Consider the following 12,625-nt stretch of genomic DNA (forward strand, 5'->3'; position numbering starts at 1 on the left):
CGGACGCAGGCTGCTATATAGCGCGAGCAGCCTGCGTCGCGTGATCCAGGGGGCTATGCTTAAGTTCCGTCCTATCTCTATGGAGGTATTCCAAGAGTCAAATATCGACCACAATGATCATTCTCGTAATGCACTGCCAAAGGCTGGCTGTTCTTTAGGCGGGTTATACTCCCCAACTTCCTGTTTAAATAAATAAAAAAGATGGCTGCCTTCGAATCGTACTCGTAGTAGCTCGTAGAATTAATTTAGATGCAGTTTGAAGATTTTATATTTAATTCTATGCGACTAATGTTTTTCAGAACTATATGTTTCAACCTTCTATAGTTTAATTTATTTGTTTTAACATCACCGAAGCGAGAGAAACGTAAGTATTTTGAATAACAATTGTTTTTCATGATAATCGACTAAGGCTTAGGATTGTTTTCCTTGCGGTTTCGCGTTATTAAATACATATTTTGCATTTTTAATTAAGGGGAATCATTCTTAAATGCATAGTTCCATTGTTAATTTAATTAAAATTGAAAAAAACTACATAATTTCAGATTTTTCTTAACTACGGAGCACTGAAAGCCGTTGCTTATTGCAGTTTCAACGAACATCAAGAAGATTAGGAGTTAATCATTACACCCCCCCCCCCGCCTTAATCAAGTCAAATTAACTCAAATAACGGTAAATAAACGTCATAGTAATTGAAACTAATCTCATTTTTATCTGAAACTCCCGTCAGAACATACTAACCTTGCATGTTTTTTTTAGGCTAAAAGATCTTCATCCCGTTCCGTTTCCACTGAAAATTTGTAAATAATTGTTATTAATTGGAGCATATCGGTAGCGGCAATATGTAACATGATTGATAGCCACCATTGTCATTATGACTTGATGATAAGGGGTGGGGCGAGAGCCTTTCGCCGCAAAAACGTCTCTCAATGGCGTAGGCTGTCTATTTAGCGCAAGTAGACATGGTAGTTTCCTATTTGATGATAGACAAAGCCCCGCCCATACCTTACCTTTTGTAGTTGTAAATAGACCATGCCCCGCCCTTACCTTACCTTTTGTAGTTGTAAATAGACCATGCCCCGCCCTTACCTTACCTTTTGTAGTTGTAAATAGACCATGCCCCGCCCTTACCTTACCTTTTGTAGTTGTAAATAGACCATGCCCCGCCCTTACCTTACCTTTTGTAGTTGTAAATAGACCACGCCCCGGCCATACCTTACCTTTTGTAGTTGTAAATAGACGAAGCCCCGCCCATACCTTACCTTTTGTAGCTGTAAATAGACCACGCCCCGCCCATACCGTCTGTAGTTTTAAATGCTCCACGCCCCCATGACTTCAACCCTCTTTAATTGGAAATGATGAAGCGCAATTAGTACTATCGTGGGCTTTAGCTATTTAGTTCAAGGATGCACGGGAGGTTCTTATTTTCTGTTAGACGATGAAGCCCCGCCCATAGCTTCTGTAGTTAGTACTAGACCACGCCCCTAGATTTCGAGCCACTTTAATTGGAAACGATGAAGCGTTGTTAACGATTATTGTTTAAAAGTTCCCTATTTCCCTCTTAAAGGGACACGAAATTTGAGTATGACACAGTCAATTAGAATAACGTCACAGACTTTTGCGAAATCATTATACTCATTTAATTCCAATTCTTGCTCTATAGACTAAAATTGCAACCTCAAATTTTCAGAAAAGTGGCCAACTTATTGCGTTTCTCATCATTGGTATATTGCAAAAGAGAGCCGAGTGTAGTTGAAGGAACACTCTAGACGAAGCTGAAAACTCTTTGAAAGGAGGTAACGCGGTCGAAAAGGTTGGTATTTAAAGGGACACGAAATAGAATAAGAATTAATGTTCAAATGTTGGAAATTAATTGGAACCAAAAAGAAGCAAATCATATTTTATTTCCTGCAGTTTCTTTTGCAAAGAAGGCTTCACCGGTGAATAAGAATTCTTTGGAATATGTCAAAGGCACCACGTGACTCCATGATACAAAGACTACCCAAGGAGTGAGATGGACAACAAAGTCCTTGTTATTCACGAGATTGCAACGCCGATTCTCCGAAGTATTAGTTTTTCGAAATAAAACTAACCAAGCTTCTTTGAACCAAGACTTTCTTTCGTCACGTCCTTATCATTATTTTCAACTCGCTGATGTCTTCTTTTCAGACCATTTAATACAACTACGGTGAGGTTTTTATTATTTTTAAAGTGTACATAATAGCTTAACCGTTAATTTGAATAATCTTAAATTGTTTTAGGTTTCCTTTTACAAAGGGTTTCACCGCAACACAATCCCAACCAGAAAATCCAGTTTTTCCCACTAATCTTGTGATTGATAAAAATTTATGGAACATTAATCGTTATTTTTAATTCTGTTTGTTTCAACCCCTTATGAGCCTGATTAAATGAATTTATTATAAGATTAAAATTAAAGAAATTTTAAAATAGTAGAAATTTTCCGTTTTCTTGCAAAATAATGAATCTAGAGTTTTCAATAAAATATTTAGAGTGAAAAGAGAACGCTGTAATTGTTTCGAGGTAATAAAAATCTTTATTTTCTATTTAATTACAGGATTTGCTTCAATTAAAAATGAGAAATCAACATTAGCGACTTGGGGGAATTAGGCAACGGAAAACGAGTCTGTGAATTGGAGACGTCTTCATGGGGGACATGGACGTCTCGTTGATTATATCTATCAAAATAGTTATTATGAGAGGCTAAAAAACCATTTCCGCACTAAATCAAGGTAGATTTCAAGTTTTAAAAGAGTTAAAACAGCCATAATTGCATCCTGAAGCAGTACAGTAAGCAGACGACAAGACAAGAACAGCTGAGCTAGCCCTAGCAGCGATGAAAAACTTATTTACAGCCCGCCTTAATTACAATCTGTAATCGCTGTCTGCAACGTCGCCTGCTAGCGTGGAGATTCCTGAAAAACACTTTAGTTTACTTATTTATCTATTTTAAATTAAACTGGATTTGCGAATTGAACTATTACACTCGCGCTAGTTAATTACTTACGTCTTTAATGTTTAATTTTTATATTACGTCAAATCAGACTTAGAAATAGCACACGTCCACTGGTCCAAAACCAAGCCTTGACTAGTTTTTTAATTCAAAAAGTGGGGGTTACTGGTCCTCGGGACCAGTTTATTAATTACAAATCTATAGGAGAACAAAGGCTGGGACCACTCCGGAGACCGGTTTATTATTTAGGACAATATGGGGGTCACTGGTCCCAAGGACTAGTTTAAAAATTATCCTTATTTCTAAGTCTGCGTCAAATATCTTCAAAATCATTTGCCGGTTACTGTTAGTCTGCAACGTCGTCTGCTAGCGTGGAGATTCCTTAAAGACACTTTAATATACTTGTTTATCTATTTAAAATTAAACTGGATTTGCCAATTAAACTAATTACACACGCGCTAGTTAATTCCTTGCGTATTTAATGTTTAATTTTTTTTATATTGCCTCAAATTTCAATAAAATCAATTGCCTGTTGAAAATAATTTTGATTTATTTACAGCCCGCCTTAATTACAATCTGTAATCGCAGTCTGCAACGTCGTCTGCTAGCGTGGAGATTCCTGAAAGACACTTAAATTTACTTGTTTACCTATCTTAAATTAAACTGGATTTGCCAATTAAACTAATTACACACGCGCTAGTTAATTCCTTGCGTATTTAATGTTTAATTTTTATATTACGTCAAATATCTTCTAAACATTTGCTTGTTAGTCTGCAACGTCGTCTGCTAGCGTGGAGATTCCTTAAAGACACTTTAATTTACTTGTTTACCTATCTTAAATTAAACTGGATTTGCCAATTAAACTAATTACACACGCGCTAGTTAATTCCTTGCGTATTTAATGTTTAATTTTTATATTACGTCAAATATCTTCAAAATCATTTGCCTGTTGAAAATCATTTTGATTTATTTACAGCCCTCTTAACTTCGGGGTTTAAAAATAAATTACGCGATGTCTGAATCGTCGTCTGCTAGGAAAGTGATTCCCGAAAAACGTTTAATTTTTAAATTAAGAAATTAAAGTTAAAATAAAAGAAATATTTCAGATTTCTAAAGTGAATTCGTTGATTATTAACAGATTTAGGTTTTATATTTCATCTATATTGTACAAAGGTTCTCAACGCCCTAAACCCTGTCTATCCAATAAGCGATAGACTGAATATTCTTTATAGAAGTGCACTAACTAAAGTTAATATATTTTGTCTTGTTTTTTACCTACTTTCTAATTGCAATTTTCCCCTTTAATTTACTGTAGCCGTTCATAGTATTTATGTTCAGACTATTTCGAGTGAAATATATTTAATTTATTTAGTGAAATAGCTCAACAAGCGCTTGTCTTATGATCCTGGGACTACTTCCATTGGATTCCTCTTAGGCTTTTTAAGACAGATTAGACTAAACAAATTTAATTTAATTGCTGTTTTAATGCTAAATATACGTTGAAAACATGAATGTTATACAAATCCCGCTTTAGTTTTGGACATTTAGTATAATAATTAATTAACGCTTAGTTGTAGAGGGGTGAAATTGGCTCCATTGGAACTGTGAGGTCCGATTCATCCAGATTTCATGTAATTCAATAACTATCGAAGCTAATTACTATGACAACAAAATAAAATAACCGTAAAGCTACATTATGAAAAGTTCTCCCAAAAATACTCTTCGATCGAGATTTTATTCCAGTGTTGTAGCCCTAGAGGTTTCATGCATTTGGAAAGTTAAGGTTTTTATGGATTTATTTTGCGTTTCTTTCTTAATTACGGCTCGTATTTAGGGTCATTTAACAAGAAAAAGATTTTTCCTGATTAAATTCAGGCTCAGGAATCCGAAAAAAATGGTTTTAATTGCGTACGGTTTTTTCACGTACTTTTTTTGCATAAACTCGCGTGTTACAGTTCAATAACTTGCTCCAATATACCCAAAAACACATCACTTTAATTAAGATAAAACTAATTAAAGTCATTAAAGAAGAAACACCATATCAGGCGTTCAAGGGGCTAACCAACACAAATCAAACTCCATTGTAAGATATAAAACATAACTAACATTATTCTACCTAAAAAATCGTTGTGAAAATTAATTAAACTAATTTTAGACAGCAAATAATGTGTTTGAATTTTCCATCATTTCGAGCATTGGCAGCGTATGTTATTTTCCAATAGATATTAATACTTCTTTGCCACAGCCATGCTACTACTCGCATTCTGTTAAAAAAAAAAGATATTTTTTCTCTTTCGAGAAATATTTTTGCCTCTGAAGGGTACTAAAGTATTCATCCTGGGAGTCCTAGGAAAGGAAGGAGGGAACTCCAGCAAGGAAAATCAGACCAGATTAGGAAAACTGCATAACCGGTGTGCAAAAGTAATAGCTTGGTCCCATAAATATGAATCAGCCACGGCTGCAAGAATTACGGCAAATGTAGAATATGGTTATTACCTAGATATTCTGACATTTATGTTTAAAGTAAAAAATAACATTGCTCCGAACTTCATTTTACATTGGTTCCCACACCACAATACAAACCAGATGAGGGGAAGCGTCCTCAATTTTTATAACGAGCCTTTTAACTCTAAATATCGAGCTAAAAGCGTAAAATTCAACTAGGGTTGGTTGTTGAACTGGAAAAAACCAGTTGGAAGTCGCAACGGGGGTACGGAGAAAGAAAGATATAATACTAACAAAATATTTTTTCTCTCCTTTGAAAATAGTGAACCATCTCATCTGAAAGGTATCTTCGGAACCAGAAATTCGATTAGCCTGAAACTTGAGCTGATACATTTAAATTAATGTGGAAAAGTTTAAAATTAATTGCTCTAAGTTTAGTATTTTTAGAAAATTATTTTCAAAAGATAAAGTTAAATAAATTAGTTTTAGCTCTGGAAATTAGATCTCTCCTTTAACGTCAATTTCTTGTCTGGCTGGCTTCAAACTTGCCCTTTAATAACTTACGAGGCTGTTAATTAGTGAACGGTAAGTAATAAAGGATAGAACAAATTGAAAATTAATTTGTCCCTTAAAATTATTTGTATTTTATGAAATAAATGGTGTTTAATCGAGTCAAATGCGTCTTCTTCGGTGTGATTTATGTGATTTTAAGTATTTGGAATTGATTTGAATTATAATGGCTGGGACTAAACGAGGATTTGATGGATTTGCTAGTGATTTTAATAATAATTTGATTGAATTGATGATTTCTTGATTTGCCTGCTTTGTATAGTAATTTCACTGGTTTTTATAGTGATTTGAATGATTTACTATCTATTTCACTGATACGTGCCGCGAGTTGAACGATTTGATTGATTTCATAGCGATTTAAGTGATTTGCTAGATTCGGGAAGTGATTCGTGTGATATCAGAAGTAAATACCAGGTGATATGAATAATTTGAAAACCCCTCGTCCCAAATCGGACAGACAAACTTCGCTTCGGTTTTCTCGCGGTGGTACGACTTGTTTTACGGAGGGTCTCGCGATTATTGACCTCAGTTTTTTCAACACTGCTTATCCCTCCCGTTACCGCTGTCTGCCCCCCTCTTTTTACGCAAACTTTAAGAACACAGACGTACGATACCAACTCAACTTAAAAGTGAACGCGTTAGCCTCTCTTATTCCTCCCTGCGCTTGCTGGCGCTATCTGCTTAGTCGCGTCCTAGACTAGAGAGGAAAAAGTTGGAAAAATAATCTTTTTTTTACTTCGTCCAGCGGTAGTGGCAGCGCCGTGACTTACTAGCGTTAACCTTACAGCAAAGTAAAACTGGGTGCCATTACTCGAAAACGAAATCGAACGAAATTCGTTATTTGGGCTTAAAAAATCATTTTAATTAATTTTAACCGCAATTTTTTACTGATTACCGTTAGTTACGAAGTCCAGCGTAGGATAGGGTTCATTTAGAGACATTTTGAACCTTAGAAGGGCGGATAAGGAGGGTTTTTCTCGTTTTATGGCTGTAATTAGGCCTATATTAATTATTCCGATATCGAGTTCGGGGTAGTTTTAGCCGACGAATCGATTGGTGATACGCGAATTGGCCTACAATGAACGAGGTGGCCAAAAACGTGGCTGTACAGTTCTGAAACCATTTTTTTCCGATTCCTCGCCTTAAAGTTAATCAGGAAATATATTTTCCTTGTTAATATACCTTAATTAGACGCCTTAATTAAGGGAAAAACCAATTTTTAAAACTCCAAATTTAAGCCTATGCAAACGCATCAGAAGTCTATGGATGACAGACTCGGTTGAAACGCTAGGTGAGAGAGAATTTTTCGCAATTTCAATTTTCGGTTATTTTTAATTTCCCATCGAAATTAACTTAATTAATTAAATTAAATACACTTAATCTGAATGATTAAAACCTCCTGATTCCGATGGTGCTAATCGCGTCTCTCTACGACTAAGCGTTAATTAACTACGCCATTAAACGTCTCGAAACGCAGCCGGTTTTTTCAGTTTTTTTTCTTTCCAACGTCTTTTTGCCTTTCTAATTAACATTACTTTAATCTTAATTAACCGATTCTGACGTAGAAAACTGTGAGGAATCGAATGAAAGTGGTCCAAATATCGTGCGACTAGCGGTTCATTCGTTATTGCGCTAATTAAGGCCATGTCCGTTTTTGGTTTCAACCTAACTGTGTTGCGACTATAAACGCTATAGCCTAAGGTCTGGCAGTAGATCCTTGGTATCGAGTTACGTTGATATTCGTTAAATAGAGTTTAAACCTTAATTATCTTGATTTTTAACGGAATATTTTTATCGCGTATTGTCACGTGACCCGTTTAGAGTGTCATATTGAAAAATCAGATTAATGGCGTTAGAAACGAGGTTTAAAACTGATTATTAATGTTCCTGATTTAAATTCCGCCGATTTCGATGAAACTGATTGCGATTATTTACTCATTTCGACTGATTTATCCATTTACAGCCTCTTTGTGCTTTTGCCGCCATTTTTCAAAATGGCGGGAAACTAGTGAGTGAGATAGGGCCTAAACTACTAACCCGATCTGTACGGGGTTACTCGAGTTGAATTCAGCATCAAAATATCTACAAAATGACGTAGAGAAAGTTTAAAAATTGTTTATAGAATTTGCATAATTTAACTTTTAATGTTACAAGTTCGGAGGTCAATATTTCAAAACATATCAGATGTACGAACTCAAAACCAACATTTTCGGATTTCTCGACCTCTGTTTAGTTAATGCAATCAAATTTGAGCCATAATGTAAGTTTAATTAGGGTTTAAAATAGAAAATAAAAAAATTACAGAAATCTCAAATTCAAAAATACCGCCACAAGTATAGCTTGAGCGAGAATGGAAAACTACATCACCGGAATCGCCTTCATTGTATCGTAACTGTCGTCGTGACGTGGTAACCTATAAAAACTAAAAACATTTATTAGTTAAAATGTCCAGTGACACCCCTTTAGTTTTAAAAAGCATTATTGGACATTAAAAATTAATTAATACGACGCTTTATGCTCTGTGCTTATTTCCGGTCTTATCCGCGGCCGAGCTGCCTGCCTGGCAGCCTGTCGTACGCTGTGGTATTAAGGTCATGTTCCTTACGTGTTTGCGCTTGTATTTAGTTTAATTTAACCAAGTTCTCGCGTTAATTGCAATTAAAAATGGTTAAGAAGTGTACAAACCACGATTCCGTGAAAGAAACTCTCGTGTTTTATTCAGATCTATAGACCAAAGGTAATCGAAAAAGCAATGATTAAGGAAAAGAAGGACCAAGGTTTAAGCAATGACAGTAGGGCCAAGGCTTAGTTAGAACGGAAGATAGGCCTATTTAAGTGTAATTAAGACATTTTAATTTAATATTAGGGGCAACCCGCTGCTATAATGGATGTAAACAGCCCCTCGGAAGTGCTTGGGGCGTCGTGTTATGCGAGTAGAAGCTGTTATCTTCAGTCAAACTCGAGAGACATGCGTGGCGAGTTGGCACTTGGCAAGGAGCTGTACAGCTTTCTCTGCTGAAAGATAACTTGGTGGGGGCTCACGCAGTTTTAAGAAACTCGAGAAACTGTTCGCTTAATGCCTGGTAAGTACCTCTTTAATTAATTATGGTGTCCAATTATTATAGCATTAAAATTGAACTAACTCCAAATGGTTTACGTTAGGCTTAGGTTTTATGGCTCGTAACTCTTGTTCTACAAGAGATACGGGGATGCCCTTTGAGTCCAATTTGTCCCCATCTAAGCGTACTATAAACTTAAGGCTAGAGACAAACAGGGGCCGAGTAATTAAGCAAAAAACGTGAGCAATAGAAATAGCGTTAGATTATACTTTGCAGGCTCGTAACTCTGTTTCTATCCTATAGTCCAACGGGGCAGTCTAAGAAGGCCAGTTTCAAAACTACTCACCAAGGGAAAGTCTATGAAGTTTCAAAAATACTCGCGGATGAAAGTCTATGAAAACTCATTCAAATTTGTATTTTTTTAATAAAATTGAAGGAAAACTCGGTGAAATTTTTTAATTCGGTTCTGAAAGCATTTTTTTCCTATTCCTCGACTTAACATTTATCAGGTAATATATTTTCCTTGTTAATATACCGTAATTAGACGCCTTAATTAAGGAAAATGCTCAACTTGGGGTTAGACTGTTACTTATAATTTTCACACTAAACTTTGCAGGTTCGTAACTCTGATATTTTTTCTCTTTCGAGAAATATTTTTGCCTCTGAAGGGTAGTAAAGTATTCATCCTGGGAGTCCTAGGAAAGGAAGGAGGGAATTATAAACCTAATGTGTTTACTGTCAACTAGGGTTGGTTGTTGAACTGGAAAAAACTAGTTGGAAGTCGCAACGGGGGTACGGAGAAAGAAAAATATACATATATCTTTTTTTTTAACAGAATGCGAGTAGTAGCATGGCTGTGGCAAAGAAGTATTAATATCTATTGGAAAATAACATACGCTGCCAATGCTCGAAATGATGGAAAATTCAAACACATTATTTGCTGTCTAAAATTAGTTTAATTAATTTTCACAACGATTTTTTAGGTAGAATAATGTTAGTTATGTTTTATATCTTACAATGGAGTTTGATTTGTGTTGGTTAGCCCCTTGAACGCCTGATATGGTGTTTCTTCTTTAATGACTTTAATTAGTTTTATCTTAATTAAAGTGATGTGTTTTTGGGTATATTGGAGCAAGTTATTGAACTGTAACACGCGAGTTTATGCAAAAAAAGTACGTGAAAAAACCGTACGCAATTAAAACCATTTTTTTCGGATTCCTGAGCCTGAATTTAATCAGGAAAAATCTTTTTCTTGTTAAATGACCCTAAATACGAGCCGTAATTAAGAAAGAAACGCAAAATAAATCCATAAAAACCTTAACTTTCCAAATGCATGAAACCTCTAGGGCTACAACACTGGAATAAAATCTCGATCGAAGAGTATTTTTGGGAGAACTTTTCATAATGTAGCTTTACGGTTATTTTATTTTGTTGTCATAGTAATTAGCTTCGATAGTTATTGAATTACATGAAATCTGGATGAATCGGACCTCACAGTTCCAATGGAGCCAATTTCACCCCTCTACAACTAAGCGTTAATTAATTATTATACTAAATGTCCAAAACTAAAGCGGGATTTGTATAACATTCATGTTTTCAACGTATATTTAGCATTAAAACAGCAATTAAATTAAATTTGTTTAGTCTAATCTGTCTTAAAAAGCCTAAGAGGAATCCAATGGAAGTAGTCCCAGGATCATAAGACAAGCGCTTGTTGAGCTATTTCACTAAATAAATTAAATATATTTCACTCGAAATAGTCTGAACATAAATACTATGAACGGCTACAGTAAATTAAAGGGGAAAATTGCAATTAGAAAGTAGGTAAAAAACAAGACAAAATATATTAACTTTAGTTAGTGCACTTCTATAAAGAATATTCAGTCTATCGCTTATTGGATAGACAGGGTTTAGGGCGTTGAGAACCTTTGTACAATATAGATGAAATATAAAACCTAAATCTGTTAATAATCAACGAATTCACTTTAGAAATCTGAAATATTTCTTTTATTTTAACTTTAATTTCTTAATTAAAAAATTAAACGTTTTTCGGGAATCACTTTCCTAGCAGACGACGATTCAGACATCGCGTAATTTATTTTTAAACCCCGAAGTTAAGAGGGCTGTAAATAAATCAAAATGATTTTCAACAGGCAAATGATTTTGAAGATATTTGACGTAATATAAAAATTAAACATTAAATACGCAAGGAATTAACTAGCGCGTGTGTAATTAGTTTAATTGGCAAATCCAGTTTAATTTAAGATAGGTAAACAAGTAAATTAAAGTGTCTTTAAGGAATCTCCACGCTAGCAGACGACGTTGCAGACTAACAAGCAAATGTTTAGAAGATATTTGACGTAATATAAAAATTAAACATTAAATACGCAAGGAATTAACTAGCGCGTGTGTAATTAGTTTAATTGGCAAATCCAGTTTAATTTAAGATAGGTAAACAAGTAAATTTAAGTGTCTTTCAGGAATCTCCACGCTAGCAGACGACGTTGCAGACTGCGATTACAGATTGTAATTAAGGCGGGCTGTAAATAAATCAAAATTATTTTCAACAGGCAATTGATTTTATTGAAATTTGAGGCAATATAAAAAAAATTAAACATTAAATACGCAAGGAATTAACTAGCGCGTGTGTAATTAGTTTAATTGGCAAATCCAGTTTAATTTTAAATAGATAAACAAGTATATTAAAGTGTCTTTAAGGAATCTCCACGCTAGCAGACGACGTTGCAGACTAACAGTAACCGGCAAATGATTTTGAAGATATTTGACGCAGACTTAGAAATAAGGATAATTTTTAAACTAGTCCTTGGGACCAGTGACCCCCCTATTGTCCTAAATAATAAACCGGTCTCCGGAGTGGTCCCAGCCTTTGTTCTCCTATAGATTTGTAATTAATAAACTGGTCCCGAGGACCAGTAACCCCCACTTTTTGAATTAAAAAACTAGTCAAGGCTTGGTTTTGGACCAGTGGACGTGTGCTATTTCTAAGTCTGATTTGACGTAATATAAAAATTAAACATTAAAGACGTAAGTAATTAACTAGCGCGAGTGTAATAGTTCAATTCGCAAATCCAGTTTAATTTAAAATAGATAAATAAGTAAACTAAAGTGTTTTTCAGGAATCTCCACGCTAGCAGGCGACGTTGCAGACAGCGATTACAGATTGTAATTAAGGCGGGCTGTAAATAAGTTTTTCATCGCTGCTAGGGCTAGCTCAGCTGTTCTTGTCTTGTCGTCTGCTTACTGTACTGCTTCAGGATGCAATTATGGCTGTTTTAACTCTTTTAAAACTTGAAATCTACCTTGATTTAGTGCGGAAATGGTTTTTTAGCCTCTCATAATAACTATTTTGATAGATATAATCAACGAGACGTCCATGTCCCCCATGAAGACGTCTCCTATTCACAGACTCGTTTTCCGTTGCCTAATTCCCCCAAGTCGCTAATGTTGATTTCTCATTTTTAATTGAAGCAAATCCTGTAATTAAATAGAAAATAAAGATTTTTATTACCTCGAAACAATTACAGCGTTCTCTTTTCACTCTAAATATTTTATTGAAAACTCT

The 12,625-nt window shown here is 35.0% G+C and overlaps 3 long non-coding RNA genes across 12 annotated transcripts; 2 read left to right on the forward strand and 1 right to left on the reverse strand.

Annotated features, from left to right (window-relative positions):
* The first annotated feature begins 82 nt into the window (after positions 1-82).
* LOC149625101 (uncharacterized) lies at positions 83-2,454 on the forward strand. Of its 4 annotated transcripts, none has more exons than XR_016374527.1 (6): positions 90-364; positions 543-669; positions 757-962; positions 1,688-1,810; positions 1,912-2,185; positions 2,259-2,454. It is a non-coding gene; the product is annotated as an uncharacterized LOC149625101 (long non-coding RNA). The 4 variants fall into 4 exon arrangements; XR_016374528.1 differs by having other exon boundaries at positions 95-364; positions 757-797; XR_016374525.1 differs by having other exon boundaries at positions 83-364; positions 757-1,810.
* On the reverse strand, positions 648-6,376 carry LOC149625102 (uncharacterized). Of its 2 annotated transcripts, XR_016374530.1 has the most exons (3): positions 3,662-6,376; positions 3,023-3,587; positions 648-2,930 (listed from the first exon to the last, which is right to left on the reverse strand). It is a non-coding gene; the product is annotated as an uncharacterized LOC149625102 (long non-coding RNA). The 2 variants fall into 2 exon arrangements; XR_016374529.1 differs by having other exon boundaries at positions 3,023-6,376.
* A 583-nt stretch (positions 6,377-6,959) lies between these two features.
* LOC149625103 (uncharacterized) lies at positions 6,960-12,581 on the forward strand. 6 transcript variants are annotated; one of them, XR_016374538.1, is made up of 8 exons: positions 6,960-7,274; positions 7,947-8,775; positions 8,850-9,066; positions 9,146-9,281; positions 9,346-9,551; positions 9,659-9,789; positions 9,878-12,087; positions 12,180-12,581. It is a non-coding gene; the product is annotated as an uncharacterized LOC149625103 (long non-coding RNA). The 6 variants fall into 6 exon arrangements; XR_016374536.1 differs by having other exon boundaries at positions 6,964-8,775; positions 9,878-11,448; positions 11,523-12,087; XR_016374535.1 differs by having other exon boundaries at positions 6,963-8,775.
* The last annotated feature ends 44 nt before the right edge of the window (positions 12,582-12,625 follow it).

This window comes from Phalangium opilio, unplaced genomic scaffold, assembly GCF_054372755.1.
Source record: "Phalangium opilio isolate 3A_F unplaced genomic scaffold, DU_Popi_V2 ptg000105l_1, whole genome shotgun sequence".
NCBI classification, from domain to species: domain Eukaryota; kingdom Metazoa; phylum Arthropoda; class Arachnida; order Opiliones; family Phalangiidae; genus Phalangium; species Phalangium opilio.